General features: G+C 39.5%; 1 protein-coding gene across 3 annotated transcripts in view; it reads left to right on the forward strand.

The window, feature by feature from the left end:
* PSPC1 (paraspeckle component 1) overlaps nucleotides 1-11,004 on the forward strand; it is a 59,082-nt gene extending 48,078 nt beyond the window's left edge. Inside the window, exons 7-11 of one of the 3 annotated variants that reach the window (XR_011150722.1) lie at nucleotides 3,593-3,846; nucleotides 6,828-6,942; nucleotides 9,642-9,758; nucleotides 9,991-10,268; nucleotides 10,921-11,004. The gene's annotated coding sequence lies outside the window, so the exon portion shown is untranslated. The other 2 variants (XR_011150721.1, XR_011150728.1) reach the window with 2 other exon arrangements.
* Nucleotides 11,005-11,123: the final 119 nt, after the last annotated feature.

Below are 11,123 nucleotides of genomic sequence, written 5' to 3' on the forward strand. Positions count from 1 at the left end.
CCCTATTTCTCACAATGTGGTCTTGGCCTAGTCCTGTGCAAAGAAGTGTCACCACTGAGGCCTTTACTTTGCTCTCGAGTGAAGAAAATGATAACCAACTGGAGTGTCTTTATGGGAGGGTATATGGTGGAACGGTTAATAGTGTTCCTAACACTCACTAAGATGCCTGATCTGTTATTCAGACTTGAAATTATTTCTAATATAATGCTTTTCAGTCCTCTTTGTTACATGTTAGTAGGTATTTCCTTTGCTCTGCATATTACTGCTGAGCTTAAAGATTTTTAAAAAATGTTTGATATTGACTTAGAAAGCTGTTTCACTTTGGGTAGGAAGAATAGCTTTATCTTGCAGGTAGTAGTGACTTTACTAAAATAAGGAATGCTGTACACAGAATTTACAGCATTCTATGGTACTATAAAGCTGAAATAAATCCCGATAGTGCAGCTTTAGCAATATGTCCAGTTGTGCAAGGAAAGGACAAAAAGCCAAGTTTGAGTCCCAGCTTGCCAAGCAATGAAGCTTGTACAACAGTAGCAAATAGTGAAATTGTTCCTTTATTCAACATTGCTTTGTGGGTTTTTTGATAAACAGGTAAGTCTATGTCAGTATAGCAGTATGTGGTAGAGCATTTGCAGGTTACCCTGCAGTTTATTAATGCTGTTTGTTGTCTTTGTCTTGAAATACAGGTTCTGTTTCCTGTGTATTTCAAATCTAATGTAAGATTTTCTGTTCTCTACCAAATACGGTTTTATTATGGTGGAAGCCAGAAGTTGGTATTCTGCATTTGTTATAAAGTAATTTGAGATGGAAGTTGTCACCCAGTAGAGTTAGTACAGGAAGGAAATTACTTAACTGCACGAAGAATCCCAGATCTTTTGACAGGACCAGAGGCAACAGGTACAAACAGAAACACAGGGTATTCCTTCTGAGCATCAGGAAACACATTTTTACTGTGAGGGTGACCGAGCACTAGCACAGGTTGCCTGGAGAGGTTGTGGAGTCTCCATTCTTGGAGATGCCACAAGCCATCTGGATGTGATCCTGGGCACTGGCTCTACGTGGCCCTGCTGAGCCAAGAAGTTGGACCAGATGTTCTCTAGGGGTCCGTTCTGACATGAACACGTCCATGATTCTGTCTTCTAAGCAAAGCTTTGAATTTATTAAACTTTATATGAATGAATTAACAGTTAAACTGTATTATGTGCTTAGGTACTTGAATCCTTCCTTACTAGATTTCATTTCAATGTAGATGTATGTATTTGGTAGTATTGTTAAATTTTACATTTTCAAATGAAGCATGTCAAAGATGAAAGCGCTCTAAGTGAATCTTGAGTTGTTGTTAATAAGGACTGTGTGATGTCTTGCCCTGCCCTTCCCCCAGCACAGTCTTATGGCTTCAGAGATTTTAGCCCCACAAAGATAATCAGTTCTGCTGTCATTATTTTGGAAGAGGAGGTTAGGACACTGGCCTAACTTGGCAACCTGCTGCAAAAATGACAGGTAAGGAACCTTACAGGAGGGAATGGGGAGCATTGTGTGAAGTTCTGTCAAGCCAAATTGCAAATACTTCAGAAGCTGTGTATTAGTGAGTTTCACAATTCTTTAGGAATACTGGTTTTTTTTTTTAATTGAAGAAAATTGGATTATGCACAGTATAGGAAGTTTTGCATGAAACTAGATTCCCCCTTAGTTTTTGGAAGATCCAAAATGTCCTCAAACTAGAGAGGTCATCACTACTGTATATAAGTATTTTTCTATAATACAAAGCTTATGCTGATTTTCTGTAGTCTTAAAACTAAGATACGAGAAAATTGTCTCTTAGGCTTTGCATATACATATTTTTGATACTTTAAAACAATTTAAAATTATTTTAAAATAAAAAATTAGTCTTAATAGAAGTATGCCTATTTAAACATCCCTAAAATCTTAGTGGTTCTCTTAACTCCTTGTGTAAGTGTAGACTTGTTTGCATAGTGTGTAGCACAATGGTATCCTGACTTCCGTTGGAGTTGTAGAGCTGTACTGATCCTACTTAACTCTGTGCCAGCTGTGCTGGTTTAACTATATCTTGTTTACAGCAGACTTTTCTAAATCTGTTTCTGTGATAGGTAACCTCAGAGTTTCCAGAACCTGGCAAAACTATCTCATGAAATTTTAACTGTAGCTTCCAGTGCAAGTGCAGCGTTTTCAGATGCTTTTCATCTGTCAGGTTTCTTAAGTTTTCTTTGTGAATTCACATCTATACATCATTATTTCTAATGATGGGGGTTAAAGGTTATTCCTTTCTTCCTTTAACAGTTTTGTACGTTTTAGCTAAAGTATCACAAAATGCTCAGAACTTCACATCCATGTAACATCATGTGAGTTCTGAATGGAGAAAGTTATATCGTTACTTGGACATTTTTCCAAGTTGCTCAGCATGAACTCAGTCATTGAAAGTAAAATTCTGAACATTGAAAGATATTTCTGCTGCATCAATGACAACATCTGTAAAATGGATAATTATGAAAATCACTGATGAGCCAGCTATTCTGGTGCTGCAAGTTCAACTTGAAATGGAAGTGTCATATATGGGAGGGGGCTGTATAAAAAAAATACAGGATTTTGTTGCTGTTTCATACAGGATTATCTTAATGACTCACAGTGCACAAAATTTTGCAAAAAGTATAAAATGTGTGTGTATATATATAAACCCCACTTTGATTATATTGTCTTGCATCTAGGAATATAATGACTTGCAAACAAAGAATTTTTATTGATTTTACAAAGTGCTTACAAATTTCAGTATCTTCGAATTCAGACCTTGCTAAAGCTGTACAGATGAAAACTTTTGTGTCTTTTGTTTAAATACTTTCAGACATGCTCATCATTCCCTAAATACTGAAGAAATTATCTGATTTCTGTATGGTGAAGATTTGCAATACAAGCAAAACAGAAACAAATGTCCCTTGATTGCAGATTGTCACTGGCATGGGTTCATTGTCTTACCACTAGTAACTGCCACCATTTGTTCTTTTTCGAAATCTGATCCCAGAAGAGGAATATTACTGCATTCACATTCCTCATTCTGTGTAACATGCTAACTTCAGGTACCCTACACCTTATAACTTGAAAGTTGTGGAATAGATGTAAAATACTTTTAATAATCTTGTAAAGGAAATTGAATGCCTAGTTGGCTTAGCTTAAGTAGTATTTGCCCTTTTGTTTCTAGGAACTTAATTCTCCTTTTGAGTCCAAATTTGGTAATAGTATTTTTTTTTCCCCTTAAATGTTTACTTGCTTCTACTTCTCTGCAAGTATGTGCACTTATTAAGAGAATTTGACAAACACAAGATTGGGAAAAACTGTGTTGCAGCTTGTCTTCTATAATCCCTGGCAGTGATGCCAGGTAACCATTGATTTAGTCTCTGATGGTTTTATTGTCCTCAGCAGGGACTACTCATAATTAAGATGAGCAGGTTTGGCCAGACTAAAGTTAAAACTAAGAGAAGAATGGGGAGGATAAGATTGCTTGACCATTTAAGAATGTCTAGTACTGTACCTTCTGTTAGTGTATCAGCAGCCAACATTGTTATCTGTTACCTTTTGATAGGTAAGCCTGAACAAATGCAAACATGAACACAGCTCTGCGGATCAACTCGGGTTCCCTTTGGAAACCCCAAATAAGTGGCCACAAGGGATTGTGTGTTTTCCTGAGAACAGCTCGGCATTGGAGTTCTTCTTTCTGTGTGCTGGATAGTGGTTCTGCTACTCTCAAAATGATACCTGTGCCTGCTGGTGCAAAATGCCATATGGTCACTTCAGTGGAAGTCAAAATTTACCTGTACTGCTGTTGTGTGTTGCTAGGTAATTTTTAAAGTAGACCTAAAATAAAGGGGGAAACTTAGGGGGGAAGCTCTTTGTTACAGTAGCCACCAGAAATCTTATTAATTAAAAAAACTAAAACCAAAAAATCCCCTCAACCAAATCACAAAACCTGTTCTGTCAGTCAAGCCAGTGAAGCTGCCGAGCATCTGTGTGCAAGGTAAATGTGAAGTGTCCTTCGGTGTTGTAGTGTCACAGCTGTCCCTGCTCAGAATTAGTGCTGGTGGCCTGGAGCCTGTCCTGCACAGCTGGTCTCTACTGGAGATACGCCGAATATGGGTTACTTGAGATAGGTGCACTTAAGAGTTGCTTTTCAATTTTCCTTCATAATGGCACAATATATGCACAGTATCACTCAGTTTGTGTGTGATGTTCTCTTCAGAACAGGCATGTTTATCATGCTGTTAGCATTGGATACTATTTCAGATTCCTTTTGCTTGGCACCATACCCACTTTGAACTTTAATTTAAAGAAGAGCTTTATCATATGAATGAAAATGCAGCCTCTTTGAAAACAACTTTCTGTTGTGTTCCAATGTACTCTCAGAAATCACTTTTTTCATCACTGGCTGCTTGGATACATTCAGCTCTAACAAAGTAATTACTGCTAATCATAAACAGTGGAGTTTATATAGGTTTATACCTATATATAGGTAGAGAGGTCAGAATGATTTTAATTTTTTGAAGAAGAGAGAATACTGAATAAATAGTGCAGAGGCACATTCCTAGTAAAAACCATACACATTTAAACACTCTCAGCCAGTCTTACTGGCTGGTTTTAGAGCTTGTCATCAAAAATATACCATATTTATTTGGCTACAGCTTTGTTACTAATATCTACTGGTTGCCAAGAATATGTCCCACTGCTTTCTCTTCAGTAAATCTGGGTGGCCAAGAAAGAGAAAGTAATATACACTGGCAGTTACAGAAACTGGAGAGACTGTGTTAGGCCTTGATGTTTCTTGATCAGGGGAAAAAGGAGGAGAAACTAATCACTGGGCTTTTCATATTAAAATACAGACTGAAAGATGTGCTGTTTGTAATTTTTCCCTTCCTGTTAGATGGGTACATACCTATCAATAGCTACATTAATTTCACCACATCAAGGTAATAGGACACTAACACTTGTACAGATGACAGTTCCAGCCAGGTCCCTATGACTGACAATTCATTACTATAGCTATTACTGCATTTGATCTGCTAAATGATTGTAATACCAACACTTGCAGAATTATAGCTCTAGGTAGAAAGGGTTAGTGGGCTGTGCTCTGTCATTTGTGCTTTAGGAAGAAAGTATCTATCTTGCAGCATGTCTGGTACAGAATAGATAACAAAACTTTTGATCTGATAGCAAGCTGCACCATGGGGTGGGAGGGGAGATAGAAAGGAACCAAATGGGAGGACTGACAAATTAACAGCACATTTAATAGGTCTCAGACATTAAATCATGCCAACTTAAAAACAGTATTTATTCTGAGCTGCAAGTATTGGCCTGTTTTCAATGGTGTCTGATAAGGTAAATGTTACCTTTATTGTAAATGTTTGTGGTTGTGTGTTGTAATTTACACGTATGTCACTTCTTGAGTTGCTTTTTGGGACCGTTCCTGAAGTGAAGCCAGCCTGAAAGGTGCAACCTGTGTGTGGCTTTCTGAAGGAATTCTCTCTGTAACAAATACTTTGCAGGGTGTGCTAAGTTTTATGATCATCAAGCAGGACCTCAAAATGTTGGAAATTTAACAAGTCTTTACATGAGAGTATGGGGAGTTCTTCACCCCTTTGTGCTGCTGTAATCAGGATCTTTCCAGGCAGTCTTCTCCGTAGACATTTCATTAGGGCTCTCAGGCTCTGCAACACGTTTCTGTGCCTGAGTAAGGGATTATGCTAAGCCTATCAAACATTGCAGTGCTCACATCTTATTTTAAGTCGGAGACATTTATGGCGAAGAGGTGATTTTAATTCCAGGAGGAGGGAATGGGGTCTACAGGTGAGAGCTGTTTTGAAGCCTGAATGGCTGGGGCATGGAGCTGTTGAATTTTAAACACTTTGGATAGTTGTTTTGCATGTGTACTCTATGAGAAGACACACAGCATGCAAGGTGGATACCCTTATTAACACTTTCATTTAGGCATTTTAATAGAATTATAATAAGTTTAATTAGTAATTAGTAAAAGTAATAGGAATAATATTGACTAACTGTTCTTCCAACTGCACTTACTGCAAATACAAGCAGATCTGTTGCAGAAGTTGTAGAGTTATGGAAGTCCTAAACTTTTGCATCAATTTCTAATGCTTGTAGTATTAAAATGTTACTTTAATGATACTTGTATGCAGTTCTGTTGTGAGATGTTATTATAAAGTGGGACAACATTTTACTCCAGCTCAGTTTAGTTGTATTATTTTGATAGATAACTTCACCCCTAATAAAAATGTCTGTATGACAAGAGGCTGCAGAAAGAGGAGGAGACTGCAGTGAGAACTATTAGTTCTCAAATATAACTAATAACTCGGTGTTGTGTGCAGGGATCCTGATCATTTTAGTGGCACTAATATTAGAAGGATGAAATGTCACTTTGGCCATGTGCCTTGGCAGGCCTAGAAGACAACATGTAGTATGTCTTCTGTCACATGAAGTATGTATGTTTTAGAAAACCTCCAAAGAGAAATGACTTGGGGCTCTTTGGAGCAGAACTGCACTTAAATCTACTCCAAGCAGAAATCTGAAAATCTAGGAACTTGTTAATGTTCTTGGAGCACCTGTTTAACTGCTGAGATAGTAAAAATTTAAATAAAATCTGGGGACAAATGTGTGGAGAAACAATTAAGTGGTAAGAATGGGTAGAGAATAAATGAATTTTTTCTGGTAAACTGAAGGTTTATTACTCCATATAGAATGGGTTTTTAAAAGAAAAGCTACTGCATTTTCTCTTTTAAATGTCAGTTATTTACTGTCTCTTTATTTTTTAGGTTACTATTAAAATCTTAAAATGCAGATGAAGACTGGCTTGTGCAGAATCCTTCTGCTATCTTATGCAGACAAAGGGAATCCTAAACCAGGTTTTAGTACAAGGTACGTATTAAGGTACGTGGCTTTATCCAGCAATTACTGAAACCGGTACCCCATTTTTTGTTCAGATTTGTGATTTGATGTAGTTGTGCTTTTACACTTCAACTAATACTTGATTTCAGATAATGTAATTCCTGGCATAATTCCTGCCATGTTTTTAAAGGACTTGAAGCATAATGTACACAGACAACTCAAACTCTGGCCAGCCATGTGTCTTGCATCCAAACCCCATAGTGCCACATTAATATGATGCCATGTCTGAGCTGCTGGATGTTACTGATAAATTGCACTCAGAATCCCATTTGTTTGTACTACCAACACAGCAGTTACTGATTCTGAACCATCTTTGGTATTAATCAGAGGGCTCTGGTCTGAAAAGTTGTGTCCATGCAATCTGGGAAGCCTGGGGCACAGTTTGGTTTGCATGCACACAGGTGTGTAGTGCCACCTGCCCTGGCCGTGGGCAGCATCTCAGTGGGGCTGACAGACAGCAAGGTTTTAAAGGGAGTTCTGTGCAGCTAAGTTCAATAATTCTGGTGGTTCCAAAATTCCAAAATATCAGTTGTTTTCATAAAGTAAAAGTAAATTTAAACACTGGTGGGATTTGACCAAGATGTGCAAGTTCTACTGGTAAAGCAAGAGAAATTTGTGTTAATTCTCTTGTATTTGTTTGGCTTAGTAAAAGGACTGAGAGCTGTCTCTGTAGTTCTGTTAACAGTAAATAAGAGAACTGGATATATAAAGGACAAGAACAATTTATCTGTTTTGTAATCACATGTAAAAAGTGTCCCTGTCCATGGCAGAGGTTCAGACCAGATGATCATCCCTCTCCATGTGTTGGCAACTTTCTTTGTAAAGCAGGATACCTTTGGCTGCCTTTGTGGCCAGGTTGCACTCTTTGCTCAAGGTGGTTCTTGGACTTGGTGTTCACCAGGACCATCATGTCCTTACCTGCAAAGGGGCTTTCCAGCCAGTTGGCCTCCAGCCTGTCCTGGTGTTTGGGATTATGTGTCCACAGGTGCAGGATTTGGCATTTCCTTCTGTTGAATTTCATGAGATCCTGTGAGCCCATTTCTCCAGCCTGTCAAGGGATCACTGAATGGTGGCATGATACTATAGCCTTAGCAGCCACTCCTCTCAGCTTTGTGTCACCTGCAGACTTGCTGAGGATGTGCTGTCCCATCAACCAGGGCAGAAATGAAGATCTTGAAAAGGACTGGCCTCAGTACAGGGATACTCTGCTAGTCACTGGCATCCAAGAGGACTTCATGCCACTGACAACCTTCTAGGCCCATCTGTTCAGCCAGTTTTCAGTCCACCTCATGGTCCACTTACTGAGCCTGTAGTCTCTCAGTATTATGGCAGGGTCAAAATGGTAATTGGAGACATTATGGTAGTGCCAAAAGATTTCCTAAGCCGAGGTAGACAATATCCACTGCTCTTCCCATGTCTACTGAACTGGTCACCTCATCAGAGAGGCTCTCAGGTCGGGATCCTTAAGAATTTGCATATGACCTATTTGTAAATCCATGTTGACCGCTGCCCACTTACCTTCTTGCCCTTCTTGGTCTGGAAATGGTTTCCTAGAGCAGTTGGTCCATCACCTTCCCAGGGCCTGTAGTTCCCCAGGTCCTCCTTCCTGCCCTTCTCAAAGACAGGAGTGATTTTTGCTTTCCCCTGGTCCTTGCACACCTCCCAGTTGCCACGCTGTGTCAGCAATGGAGAGTGGCCTTGCAAGGCCAGCAGCCAGATCCCTCAGCACTCATGGGAGCATCCCATCAGGCTCAGCACGTGTGACTTGTCCAGTTTGTGTTCCCAAACCTGGATCCTGGCACCTTCTTGATACTGGGAGGGGCACTGAGGAGGTGGAAAAATGGTTGCATACCTTGTTGTGTGGTTTTGCCTTGCCCTTTACTAAGGAGTCCTGTTATTTTCTAGTTGTAGTAAAATCACAGTATAAAAGTTAACACACAATAATGTGTAATATAAACCAGACTATGGAAATAAGCAAGCTACAAGCATTTACTCACAAAATCTAAAAAAGAGAAGCTGCTAAAGCTCTTCATCAGAAAAGTAGGAGTGACAGAGAAAATGCTTAATTTTTTCAGAGTTTGATTCAAATGGGATGTTTTTTATCCAGAGGACATTTGGGAATTCAGTCTTGTGAGTGCCACTGTGCAGTTGGGAACCTCAGTGTTTGGCAGGTTTCCCAGGCATCTCAGAATTTTTCTGTCAAATTAGTTTTCTTCCTGTGATGGTCAAGGTTCCTTGGAGATAAAAGTGTTCCTTTCACTGGCTAAATAACAACTCCTTGTCTCAATGAAGTGATAAAAACCTTTCTTCCTCTTTCCACATTCCTCACTTGTGTGTGGACTTCAGACTGCAGTGTGAACCTGGCTGACAAAGTGTAATGGCCTGATAAAATTGTGTTAAGTGTTGTGCCAGGCTGCCTGTTCCTGGGGTTCCTGAACAGAGGGAGCTCCAGGTAACCTTGGGGAGGGCTCTCTGAAAAACTGCTGACATTTCTCAGCTCTTTATTCGACTGTATTTGCTGATGTGTTGCTCTGTTATTTGCCATTTGAGTCTTCTTAAGTGCTCTACTTTGATGACAAAAGTACACTTTCAAGGAAGTTATCACTTAAGTGTCTCTTGCAACTCCTCAGCCTGAACCATACTGACTTCTTGGAAATGTTCCTCTCCACTGATTGCATTAGGTTTCAATGAAAGCCGCTGGTGGCTGCACACCCTCAGAACTGAAGACAGCTGTTACATTTTGATGATGTGCAAAATGCTGCTCTGCACCTTGGGAGTTACAAGGACCAGACCATCGGGTGAGAATGTAATTGTGTACCTGTTAGAACTTCTGTAATGGTACATTTTGTGCTCAGTTTTCAGTTTGTTAGTACTATTTTTGTGCTTGACACATGTATTTTTTTTTCTTTGGTATCCCTCTGTGCTCTTGGGCACACAAATAATGCTGTTACATAACAAAATAGTAACTAATCTGTCACACCTGGCTGAAGGTTGGAGAAGGGTGAACTGATCATTTCTCTCTGCTTGCAGCCAGGCCAGACCTGTGAGACCTGAGGGCAAAGGGCTGTTTGAAATGATAGAAAGGGACCCACCCTGGAGGTGACGTGTCCCCCACCAATACCTCAGCTTGAAAAAGACATGAGGAATGTGAATACAACATCTGCTTGTGAGCTCCAAGACCTCTTCCTGCATGAGGAGACAAGTTACAGCTTTTGTGATGTTACTGTCTTCAGCCTCTGGCACAGAAGGTCGTGCCAGTCCAGCATTTCATAGTAAAGCTGATGCTGGCCTACTTTGATGTAACCGAGGTACTGATGTCCTTTTTGTCTAGACTACACTCAAAGCAGATTTTCTTTCTAGAAACAGCAGTGTTAAGGGAAATAAATGGGTGTCAGTAAAAGGATTAAAGTTTGTACATGCTACAAGAATAATAAGAGTAAATGATATATTAAATGACTGCTCCTTGGTTTAAATGATTGCTGTTGGACTTTAAAAATGCCTTTAAATAAGTACGAAAATATTTTCAAGCCATACAATATATGACAAAAAATAGGAAAGTGGTAGGGTTTAAAGAACAAACAGTAACGTGGATTGTGTTTATGCTGCAGTAGTTTAGAACACAAAAATATTAATTACCTAGAGAAAAATGATATCAGCCAGTGACAACTGAACAGAACTCAAAGGAAATGTTAATCCAAGGGGAGATTACAGCTGCAGTAAGCTGTCTGTACAGTTGAGTAGGAAGTTATGCTACAAATACCTGCTGTCTTAATGTAGCCCAATAAAAAGATGAAAAACCGTGAACGAATAATGAAAAATTACCTTTATGTGGTGTGATTTGAACATTGGCCTGTAATGTATCACCAGGGGTTTTTTTCAGTGTTTCTACAGCTATTGTAAAACTGTTTCAAAGTAAAAGAGTAACAGGATGTTTATTTTCTATTTCCGGAAATCATCAAGGCAGTGGACATGAACTGAAGGCTTGACAGGAACCTCACCCAGTTAAGTCCTGCAGTGGGAACTGAATTAAGTTGATGCAGTTGTAGATCCTGGGCACACACTGGTGGTGAAGCAGCTTTGTGGAGGCTGATCTGGGGCCCTGAGGGACAAGTGAAGATTAAGGTGTCCAACCACATGCTGGGCTCCGTTAAAAGATCACAGCT

This window comes from Aphelocoma coerulescens, chromosome 1 (assembly GCF_041296385.1).
Source record: "Aphelocoma coerulescens isolate FSJ_1873_10779 chromosome 1, UR_Acoe_1.0, whole genome shotgun sequence".
Taxonomy (NCBI): domain Eukaryota; kingdom Metazoa; phylum Chordata; class Aves; order Passeriformes; family Corvidae; genus Aphelocoma; species Aphelocoma coerulescens.